General features: G+C 41.5%; 1 protein-coding gene across 1 annotated transcript in view; it reads right to left on the minus strand.

Moving 5' to 3' along the window:
* The window catches only part of ADAMTS12 (ADAM metallopeptidase with thrombospondin type 1 motif 12), a 147,109-nt gene that overhangs the window by 115,868 nt on the left and 18,679 nt on the right, over positions 1–12,562 (minus strand). The gene's annotated exons all lie outside the window — the stretch shown is intronic.

The following is a 12,562-nucleotide window of genomic DNA, read 5'->3' on the forward strand; positions in this document are numbered from 1 at the left end:
TCTCAGGTCTAGCACACTGGGTAATTGAAGCATTAAGAAAAAAATACAAGAAGCACATAATCTATTTTGGTTTTATTACTGTACTGTCTCACACTGCTTCTCCTCAGCATGCACAGCACCAGCTACTTTTAGTCAGAGATTTTTTTTATTGCAGATTTTAGTTTGATTTTCTTTGTAGGGGCTGCATCCCTCTTAATTTCCATAGAGAGAATGGGTATCTTCCCCTAAAAAGAGCAGAAACTGAGCTATGTATATGCAGATAAAAGAAAGAGCAAACTTTCTTGATCATTCCCCTGGTCTGGTTCCCCAAAAACTGCATATTTAAGGATTGGGCACCACACAGTCTAAAGAAACCTACAGTCAAAACCAGAAAAACATTCTGATTTCCCTGAGAATCTGATTACATATGTATAACTGCTGATATTGGACATTCAGATAAAAGCTGGAGTTGAAGGCTCAGTTCTCTGTCTCTGGGATGTTTACATTCTGAAAGCTTGGAGATCTTCCTTTGAAAAGCAAATGAAAAAAAGCAAACATTAATATCCATGTGGTCTGTGTCAGGGAAGAGCTATATAACGAAGTCCTCCTCTCAGCTCAGTGGCTTTGAGTACTCCAGATGGAATCAGTTTAGTTACCTGTTTAGGCAGATACACCGGATTTAAGCATTTAATTACAGATAGTAGAGATCAAGGAAAAAGTAAGTCCTGCATTTTCTGGATGTGCCACGGAAAATGAAAGCCTCCTAAGTAGAGCTTAATGTGTCTCACCTACTTATTGAGCACAATATTCTTCCAAGTAGGTTGTAAGGCAGAAGATAAACGTTATTTCCCAAACCATTGCCACGACCACAATTAACCCTGCCTTGCCTCCACTAGAATCTATGTCTGCAGCCAAACTGCAGGTGAGATGTTGGTGTGTAGGAGCTGTCAGGGTAAGACAGATCCATAAAACCTGAATCCTTTTGTGGGATTGTTGCAGAATTTTACATAGCTGCCTTACTAATTGAATAGGATTCAGGATTTTATCTTCATCTATCTGGTCTCCCTCTTTTCCCTTCAGCAGGGCTGAATGAAAATACATATTGTAGTAACTTTTGCCAGAACGCAACAGGTTTTTCAGCAAACACCACTTTGAAAAGTAGGAAATGCCTTGAACCTACCATTTCACTAAGCATTACAGACACTTTTGAAATAAAATTCCTTACCTCTGTCTGTCATTAATGTGACACTATCAATACACAGAAGTGACTGCTGTCCAAAATTCTTTATTAGTTACTTGTCACAAGTTCATCATACAACAGAATTGTATCATGCAGAGTAAGACTGTAGCAAACACTGGGTGACTATGTATCACCAAACTAAGTATTTTTCAGATACTACTTCCACAGGAAAAAGGAGGAGTGACTGAGATTGGAGCTGCCACACCAAAGGAAGGGAAATGCAATCACTGACAAGTTCAGGGAGCTGCAGAGTCTCTGCTCCTGCAACTCTGCAACGAGAATATATTTGAAAACCTAGGTCTGACAGGCTTAAAAAAAAAAAAAAAAAAAGAAAAATAGAAGGCTGTAACAAATTTCAAGCATGCTTCAGCTGGAAAATCCACTCTTTCCACATATACCCTCTCCATGAAAGCTAAGGACCTTTCACCAGTTTTCCAAAGTTCAGCATGTACAATAAGGGGAATGTGACTGGGGGAAAAAACCCAAACCAACAAAAATGTTTGGGAGACTAGGATTTCTCTATGTTAAATTTTAACTCTTATTTGACCACAAGAAAAATAATAAAGAAGAGATTCTTTGAATATGATACAAAGGAAGTGTGTCACTCACATCTTTCCACTTTCTCTAAAAAGATGAGTTATTATTTCAAAGACATTCCTATATACCACCAGGTCTGAAAAGTGTTATAGCCCAGAGCCACACAGACAAAGCCATTTCAATTTCATTTATTACTTTCACACACCAGAGCTGCAAAGCTGGCAAAAACACAGAGAGAAAACTCTGGACTTCATTAAGTTTTTGAACTGAAATGTTTATTCAAGTCAGAACATAAGTCGTACACCATCTTTAAAGTTCAACTAAGTGACAGGATTCAAGCCACCAGTGTCATCAGATGGTAACTTAGCAGATGTTGATAAGAATAAGCCTAGATACTTGGCTATTTAAGTATTTTTAGATGTCAATAAACTGCCTCTCATTTAAGACTCATAGCAAGGCCTCTATTTATTTACAGCACAGCACAAGGCAGCCACGGGGTAAAACACAACAGCTGGTGTTGAATTCACCTTGTGCAGGACAGGAGTGTTGCATCTGGGCTGCTGTCAGGAGGTGGAGTTTGCTGGAGCTGGGCCTTCCTGGCACCTGAGGTCATCTAATTCTTGCTCATGCACCTTGATATTCACATTACAAAGTGCAAATGAGATGACCTGCTACACAATCTCTGTGATACTCTCCTTCAATTACCCCACACATCACTGAAGGCCACTAAGCCCTCTTGTCCATCCAAGCAGAAGCTAAACAGCCCTATTGTGTCTCACCCTGTCTAGTTCTTCACACTTGGAATATCATTACAGAGTCTGTTCTACAGCTACCTGAGAAGAAATAATTCCAGAACACAGCAGCCTTACATCTGTTATATCAAGAGCAACAACTGGCCCTCAATTATGAAACCCAATGTTTTCTACTACACATTCAGAGATAGTTCACTCTCTATTAAAAAAAAAAAGAAAAAATCATACCATAAAAGCAGTTTTTAAAATATAAAAGCATTTATAAACAGAGCAGGAAGCAACCCTTCTATTTATTTGACATCCTTCTATTCTTGCATCAATGGATATCTCCACATCATACATATTAAACACCTGTAGGAGACATTGATGGAAAGATCAATCCCCCCCCAAAAAGAATCCAATGAAAAAACATGGTGTCCATTTCTAATAATTTAACTTAAGATAAGGAGTAATAGATTCATTTAGCATTTTACTGAAAAAAAAGGGAATGAGATAAAAGAGTATTCCAAAAAATTAACTCTCATTTTCATTGTTAGCTATTGATGACTTTGATTGCCACACATCATTAACTAGTTTCTTAACCAAATCAAAAGCTGTAAGAAATAAAATGAGAAAAAAAAAAACAACCCTGGGGCTATACTTGAAATTAGAAAAATGCACATATTTTTAACCAGATGGTTCTCCCTCTGAGCTACAAGTTTATAATATGAAATCTTTACTCCACCATATTAAGTATTCTGCTGTCTTGCTTGCACATGTTTTGAAATTCTAAGAAATGCTAACTGCTGCATCACCTGCAGCAGAGACTTTCAGGGAATGTGAAGAGCCAGAACATTAATCTCTCCAGTGTCAATCTGTTTATTGCACCCCAGAGTCAAAACCCCCATGAGCTCTGCTATGGTCTCAAGCATACTCAGAGAGGTCAAATATTTGTTAAGATAATTTGGTTTGGCTGGAATGGAGAAAGTAAAGGGAAACAGATAGTAAAAGGCAAAAATAGACCTTTTTTGAAAGACAGTGTTAAATTATACACAAAATATGACTTGACTAGACAAAATATTTCTTTAAATCAGTCAGAGGTTTAGGATTCAGAGTATACTTTTAGGAGCCTCTAGGTGTGGTATAAACCTGGAGTAAGACCAGATTAGCCAATGCAAAAATCCTGGCTTCATTCCTAGTAACTTCATTCCTTTCTGAATGTGCAGACTTAACCCCTGCTTAAGTCAGAGATAACATCATAGATTCCCTCCACATAACTTCATCTGCTTGAAATACCTATGGAAATTATTAATGAAAATTAAACATGACCTATGCTAGAAAAGGTCTTTTCAAAGCTGTGAAGCACCAATAACCTGATTTCAGAGCTCAGATGCTGAAGGACACTTTTAGAGGCCTTAGTAAGGATGCCTCTGGCCCTTAGCAAGCTGGACCCCCATCCCATGCAAACATGCTCCCATCTCACCATCCCCTGGGTACACATCTAAAATAAACCCATTAAAGTGTCTGAAATAGACCCTTATGAATCCTGTCCTAAGAGCACTGGTTTAAAGCATCAAAACCCCCTACAACTGGTTCATACATCTCTCTGAATGTATATGGTTTTGTTCAGCCTCTCTTTCAAATGCTGCAACCAAACCAGCAGTACAGTGACAATCACAGTTACCTGTCCTACTCAGGAAGGCGCAGTTAACCTCTGTGACTCGATTTCTTTCAAAATAGAGACAGGACATCAGGCCTCATTAAAATGCCATATCATGGTGTCAACCTATGTTTCATGCTCTTCTGAGAACCGGTTTCTCAGAAACAGGGGAGCACAAATGTTTGGCCTTCTAATTCACAGCAAAGAATTATTTTACAAGATATTTCAGTAAATGAGGGTAACATATCAAATACCATCTCTAAAAAGAGAAAGAGCAAGTTGCTATGTATTTTTCAGCAATAATTAACTGACCATCAACCCTGCAAATGCCACTTACTTCATTTCCTATGACAACTCTTTTACCTCTCGTTACAACACGCAAGAGCCTGACAGACACAACGGCAAACAGCCTTCCGGATCATTGTCCCTGGACTCAAATACAAGCTGTATTAATGCTCTCTTCCCCAGTGTTAAATGTTTTTGATAGCTAAGAGAAAGGCTCCATAGTGTAAGAGTTAGTTGCTGGATGAGGGCATCCCACTGTGGGCTGTATTTGGCACTTCTTCCCTATAATGTGAAAGCATGACACCCATTAGTATAATTGAGATTTACAAGCCTGCACAATGAAGCAAGACTTATAAAAGACCCAAGAGAGTGAACATAAGCTATCATCAACAGGGGACAACTTGACGCATAAGCCATTATTCCATTACTAGAATGTTTCTGCCTTTCCTGAAAAACAAAATTTTTCATAATTTTTGGTATTATTATGGTTTATCTATTTTGTATTTTTTATCTTACACTGGTTTTTGAAACTAAAAGTGAAAAGCTGAAAACAAACAAAGTCATCCTAAAACATGATACAGTCACACAGCAACAGAATAAAAAATCTTTGAAAGGAAGAAACTGATGTAATAATTAGATTAAAAAATAGCATCAGAGCTATCATTTTCCTTTCATAGAAAAAATGTGGCAAACTTGTAGTTTTTACTGAAATATTGATAAGCAATTAAAACCTTGACCTATGTCTATTTGTTTGACCCTGTGTGCAGCCCTAGCAACTACTGAGAAATAACACTTAACATGTTTCTGAAATTATGGTGTTAACTCCAATATCCTGTCTAATTTCCTTTCTGTGCCTACATTTCCCTGCCATAAATACTGGAGGGATACTGCATGGTAACTGAAGGGCTGTGCTGTCATTCACTGTTCCTCTTTGCTGTTGAATAGCTTCTATATGCATGTTACTTGGCACTGGATATTATTTATTACCACATGCGATTCAAACCATGATCACATGAAATTGCTATCTGTGACGTCTGAAGACAGTCCTAAAATGCTGTGCTGAACGTGATTTCTACCTCAAGTACTAAGTCATGCTCCTTTGAAGAACAAGTTGAATAAAACTGCAATTCATAAGATTTTCAGCAGCAAGGTGCTTGCCCTTTCCCCATTTTTTAAATGAGAAATGAAGAGGAGAGGAGAGGAGAGGAGAGGAGAGGAGAGGAGAGGAGAGGAGAGGAGAGGAGAGGAGAGGAGAGGAGAGGAGAGGAGAGGAGAGGAGAGGAGAGGAGAGGAGAGGAGAGGAGAGGAGAGGAGAGGAGAGGAGAGGAGAGGAGAGGAGAGGAGAGGAGAGGAGAGGAGAGGAGAGGAGAGGAGAGGAGAGGAGAGGAGAGGAGAGGAGAGGAGAGGAGAGGAGAGGAGAGGAGAGGAGAGGAGAGGAGAGGAGAGGAGAGGAGAGGAGAGGAGAGGAGAGGAGAGGAGAGGAGAGGAGAGGAGAGGAGAGGAGAGGAGAGGAGAGGAGAGGAGAGGAGAGGAGAGGAGAGGAGAGGAGAGGAGAGGAGAGGAGAGGAGAGGAGAGGAGAGGAGAGGAGAGGAGAGGAGAGGAGAGGAGAGGAGAGGAGAGGAGAGGAGAGGAGAGGAGAGGAGAGGAGAGGAGAGGAGAGGAGAGGAGAGGAGAGGAGAGGAGAGGAGAGGAGAGGAGAGGAGAGGAGAGGAGAGGAGAGGAGAGGAGAGGAGAGGAGAGGAGAGGAGAGGAGAGGAGAGGAGAGGAGAGGAGAGGAGAGGAGAGGAGAGGAGAGGAGAGGAGAGGAGAGGAGAGGAGAGGAGAGGAGAGGAGAGGAGAGGAGAGGAGAGGAGAGGAGAGGAGAGGAGAGGAGAGGAGAGGAGAGGAGAGGAGAGGAGAGGAGAGGAGAGGAGAGGAGAGGAGAGGAGAGGAGAGGAGAGGAGAGGAGAGGAGAGGAGAGGAGAGGAGAGGAGAGGAGAGGAGAGGAGAGGAGAGGAGAGGAGAGGAGAGGAGAGGAGAGGAGAGGAGAGGAGAGGAGAGGAGAGGAGAGGAGAGGAGAGGAGAGGAGAGGAGAGGAGAGGAGAGGAGAGGAGAGGAGAGGAGAGGAGAGGAGAGGAGAGGAGAGGAGAGGAGAGGAGAGGAGAGGAGAGGAGAGGAGAGGAGAGGAGAGGAGAGGAGAGGAGAGGAGAGGAGAGGAGAGGAGAGGAGAGGAGAGGAGAGGAGAGGAGAGGAGAGGAGAGGAGAGGAGAGGAGAGGAGAGGAGAGGAGAGGAGAGGAGAGGAGAGGAGAGGAGAGGAGAGGAGAGGAGAGGAGAGGAGAGGAGAGGAGAGGAGAGGAGAGGAGAGGAGAGGAGAGGAGAGGAGAGGAGAGGAGAGGAGAGGAGAGGAGAGGAGAGGAGAGGAGAGGAGAGGAGAGGAGAGGAGAGGAAAAGAAACTAGAATTTTCAACCAAGTGTTCCTGCTTTGTAGATGGGAAGACACTCCTGCAATGTAATCATACTATTCCTACTCTGAAAATAACTAAAGAAAGTGTTAAAGAATGAAGCTTGGTCCCCAGATCTTTACATTTCTAGGACGAGCAAATGTTGGTAACTTGTATGCAAGAGCTGTAAAGGAAAAGGTCAAGAACACCTGGGAACTTAAGGTGTCATTCAACAACTTTTGGAACAAGAGAAATTTTTCTAAGAACTCAGAAGAATCAGTGCTTGTATAGTAGGTACTGGAGGCACACAGCACATCACAGAATATCACACTTAAGTCAGCTTGACATGATTCAGTGTGGGCAGGAAGGGAAAGAAGGAAGGACAGCTGATATTAACCAGACTGGTAAAGAATTAACAACAGGAAGTATGGCCAAAGCCAACAGAGTCTATCTAATGAGATTACATTTTTTACATTTTCTAATCACATTTCCTAACTAGATTGCAAGTTTGACCAGAAAACATATGTTTATGACACATTTAGGTTTTCTAAGTCATTTGTCTTGGCACATTTTTATGAAGAATGTTCTTTTGTTTTGTTTTGTTTTTTTTAATCAATGCTATGCTCATTCCTCTAATTAAAAATCTGATAACTGACAGAGCTGAAGTTACAATTATAAATGAGGAGCCATTATCAAGCAGGTACATTTCCACCAAAACTCTCTGGTGCTATCGATTTTTTCCCTTCTGGCACTGTACAAAGGTCTGAAAGACAACATGAAAACATTCCTGGTCCCATCTGCAGACAACACAAACACTGCTGGAGCATATATTTCCCAGGAAAACAGGTGGTAAAACACACAACCACCACTGCCATTTGTAATCTGAGCCTCAGGAAACAGTCCAATTTCTACAAAAATTCAAATGGAAGAGGAATTGTGCTTCTGGAAACAAGGCTCTTGTCTGCAAAGCAGAAACTCCAAAATTCTTGGTTTGACCTTAGGACAGCTGAAAAACTGTCCTTAATGTATATCTGCAGCCAAAAAGGTTAACAGAATCCTGTGAGATGCACAACGATCTGGGAATTTCTCCTGGCATTACCACCTCCTGCTGCAAGTGCTGCTTTACATCAAAGCCACCTCTGCTTTGCCTAAGCAATACATTTGCTCTATTTTCACCAACATCCAGGTTTTTCCCAGTACAGAAGAGCTTTGCTAGAAAGCCGGTACCAGACTAGAATTGCTTTCTTTCTTCAGAGATGCCACACCAGATTACAAGAAGAGGTATTCACTTCAAAATTGCACATTACTATCTACCTACTACACAGTATTTCATATTTTTCTCCATGGTCTTCTTGCCTGTACAGTTAGAGCTTAATTTATGCAAAATATACTTATTGCCACCCTGTTATTCTTTCATCCGTCAGTGTTGATTTGTGCACATGAGCAGACTCACATTTTCCCAAAAACACTTTTTCTGAGGCACAGTTACTGCCACTGCTTTGCTTCTCTCTAATCTTTCTATTTTAGCAAATCCAGTACAGCACTAAACTTTCTTTGAAAGGCAATACAGCTCCTGAAAATCAATGATCTGAACCACCTAAACCTGGCCCTATTATCAGCCCTTCAATTACGACTCTCTGACGTGTGTTTCCACAGTGACACACACAAGGTGTTTTTAAGACAGGAGAAGGAAGGGATGTGTGACAGCAAAGATTACCCTGTGAGTTTTAAACTAGGCTCAAGTCCATCGTGTCCTAAGGACGTGAACTTTCTATTTTTCCCAGTGAGCTTGAAAGCATTACCATGCAAGCAGGAACAACACAAAAATATACAACTGCTTGAAAATCAACTTTGATTATTTTCCCAGGGGATTCTTCCCAACTGCCTCATTTCTTTCCTATGAGCTTGTCATTTCAATAAGTATTAGCTGCTGTAGTTTTCTGTATGCAATGAGATTGTTTTCTGCTTTAAAATTTAAATAGATTAATAAAAAAATGAAACCAAACCAAACAAACAAAAAACCCACAATAAAATACAACAAAGAAAAAAACCAGAAAAACACAAAACTCCCAAGCAAAACAAACAAACAAACAAAAACACCAACCAGTGTGGACGTGTGCAAGCTGTTCTAAAAACAGAAGTACAGAAATTTAGACGGTGCTGGTCTTGCATTCTCATGTCAGACTCCCAATTTCCACAGCTGTTTATACCTCATGAGAGAGAGAGCAATACAAAACAGTCTGAACTGCAGCGAGCAGACTCCAAGCTCTCACAGGCATCCCCTTCACTGGTAACCTGCAGCCCTCACAACTGCCCACAGACAAAGATGCTATTCCCAAACTCTCTGTTCCTTTCCATCCTTTGCCTCTCATGCCACTCTCTTCTAGTTCCTTACAAAGTTTATCAGACATGATTCCAACATTTCTCTCATAGATCTGAAAACTTTCCCGTACCCTTATTTCTACCACTAGTAGTTACAGAGACACGTAGTTCACTTTAAGTCTTCTACTAAGCAACACCTCCATTTTCAAATGGTACTGAACTATATTTAATAAAGCCCTCTAGATAGCAAAAGTACTTCTACATACAGCTCTTGACAAAACCACACGAGTAACTTGAGCTACACTAAACATGCTGACATTATACTCTTCAGTAAAACAGATTACGGATTCCACTCTTGTGTTATCATCATGTTGCCTAATAATTCTGCAAAAATGGCAACATTATTTAAAAGCACTATATTCTTTCTTCATTATAGGCAAGGAAATCTGCATCAACATACTCAAAGACCTAAAAATCTCAGAGCATACAAAAATATTCAGTATCACACTGGTGCTTACCCTTTTCTTAGCTATGCAACAAGAGTAGAACTTGGCCCTTAACTGTGACCAACCTTTGCAAATAATTTTTATGGCTCAAGAAATGTTTTGTTTATAACAAAAATCCCCGCTCTTCTCATACTCCAAAAGCCCCATGAGATACTATGCCAAACTGCTGCTATACTATTAGACTTCTTACAGTAAATTCATGTGCAAAACCAAATCCTCTGCATTTAAACACTGCCTTTAATTTGTATTTCACAACTGGGTTGGGCAAGCAGCCACTCAGCTGGCTGGGCAGAGGAGCCAGCTGGCCAGCTCGTGGAAGGAACCCATCAGAGACTGCCCACAGAGGCAGCCAAGAAAACACAACAGGGTCTCCAGCAGCGCCCAGGGGTCCCTTGTGGGCACCCACCACACTGACTCACCCTGCTGCCCAGCTCTATCACTCCTCCCACCCAGCCCTGCCCCCACACCTCATCTCTAATAGGAGCAGTTCTGCCCATTTCCCAGATTTAAAAAATTTGGCACAACTGATGAGTAAAAACAAATACATTTTATAACCTGGAACTACTTTCTTTTTTCCAACTGTACGCACAGAACGAAAATGCCCCTCTGGGTAACCTTTGCTCTGGTTACACATAACATAACACAGAACTGTGTCACAAGTCAGCCATTAAGTTTACACTGCTGCAGAAGACAGGCAGCACATTTCATTCTTCAGCATTAGAGTAAAACAAAGAGCTGGTCTCTGCCTCAGCCTCTATACAAGACAGATTTGGAAGTACTAGGGTGTATTTTCTGTGATGTTATCCAACATTTATGCAGAGCCAAATAATTAGAATTTCTTGTTGTTCACATCAACTTCACCTCTCTGTTTTTAGTACAGTTGCTGGAGCACAAATTAGCATTTCAGAGACTTAAAAAAAACCAGAGACTACAGAGTCAGCACCATGTCTGCTGTCTGACTAAAACCAGTGCAAGTCTATGCATAGAAGAATCCAAGCCAGAAAGTAAATAGTTTGCTGCCTCACATGCTTGCTCACTAACTTCTTAAAGTGAAAGATGACCCCCCAAAAGCCTTTCCAGCCCTGGCAAACTGCTCAGAAAATAATTCTCTAAGGAGTTAATCTGGCTCTTACATTGCAGAATTCAGTACAGAATGCCCAGGCTTCTCTCTCTGCAACTCCAGTGCTCTGAGATCATGTAACAAACCAATGTAAGATACATTATATTACTTCAGCAACAGAAAGTTTGAATTCTTAATGAAACCAATACCAAAAAGATACATGATAGTCTTAGAAACTGTAGTACTATTAAGCCTTTTGGACAAAGAGTTAGTGAGCTCCAGGGCACTCTGGACAGCACCTCCACTCACTCACAGGTTTCCCCACTCCTGCTGACAAGCAAAGATACGACCCCAGGAGACACCAACAAAAGATAAAAAGGAGTAACTGGAGCCTATCTAATTTCAAGAGTCAGAGGCTGTATTTAGATTAACTTTTACCCCATCATCCCCACACTCCCTCAGTGTATGGGACCTCTGCTCTCTAACAGCCTTCTCCTGCAATCAAATATTCCTGGTACTGCCCAAAGGCGCCACAGCATTTTGCTGAAGAGAATAAAAGAATGCCACTGGAGGTGGGGGAAGGGTGCCCAGGAAGGGTATCTCCAAATCCAGTGCCATCCTTGTTTTTGGACTAGAGAGGTCATGGAAGCAGTGGCCACACCTGCAAGCAGGGGTCAGAGGGAGCAACAAAAGCCAGAGCATGGAAAGAACAGAAGAGGGTTGAGCCACACCATGAAAGGCAGAGTAAAAAGTGACAGCTGGAAGCTGCCATTAGACTAAAGAGCTCCGACAGCATACACTCTAATGGATACAAAATACCACAGCAACCACAGTAGGACCAAAGCTAAAGTTTAAGAGATATTATTTTCCTGTTACATATTGGTAAATACAATTATGATGGACTCATGTTCTTTAGTGCATGCTGCCTGAATGATGCAGCAACCCTCATTGGTCTGCTTACAGATTCTTCTTAAATGAAGACTGGCCAAGAAAGTCTGATACAATCATGGCTCCCCAGGGTTCATTGTTTAGAGGTATGAAATGTATTTGCACCTGTAGGTTGACCTCAGAATGAAACATAGAAAGATATAAAAACATCCTAAGCCCTGCCTGCACATCATACTTGTCTCCTTCCTTTCATCAGCTCAAATGCCAAAGCACTTGCTGTTGTGGGCACCACACACTTATATCAATGTACTAAGATGCACTCCCCTGCTTTTCTGAGTTAAATCATCCAGTAACCCTTCCTTTGGTTGCCCCAAAGGAAAGAGGTTGGGCAAAAGTCTGAGGATAAAAGAATGTTATTGTATGGGGTGAAGAGTACAGTCCTCATGTAAACCCTGTTTTCAGGATCCACTTCATTCTCTATACCTGTGGTGATCAGTAGAGAAACACTTAATACTAAGGAACAGAAATACCTCACATACGGGAACAGATGGGACACCCAGAAATAAACCTGTTGTAAATGTGTGTCCTGGCTTGTAAGATAAGCATGTATTCTATTGCCATCTGTTGGAGGTTGGGAAGTTTTCTTATCTTTTCCAAGGACAATGTCTCCCTCCAGGGAGATATCTTCTGTTAATGGACTATTGAATGATTCACTGCATGACTGGTAAAGTTACACCATTCCATTGTGAGATGCTCCACCCAGAGGGGAGGAGTCAAGCATTCTTACCTGCATAAAATCAGCACTTTTTGAGACACTACCAGCCACTTCGCTGGATTCCCAGAGGAGCAGCATCTTCTCTCCTGAATTCCCAGGGGAAGACCAGGCCCCACTACTACCAGACCTTCAGAGAAAACTACACCCTTCTAGAGAT

The sequence above is a fragment of the Taeniopygia guttata genome, chromosome Z, assembly GCF_048771995.1.
Source record: "Taeniopygia guttata chromosome Z, bTaeGut7.mat, whole genome shotgun sequence".
NCBI classification, from domain to species: Eukaryota; Metazoa; Chordata; class Aves; order Passeriformes; family Estrildidae; genus Taeniopygia; species Taeniopygia guttata.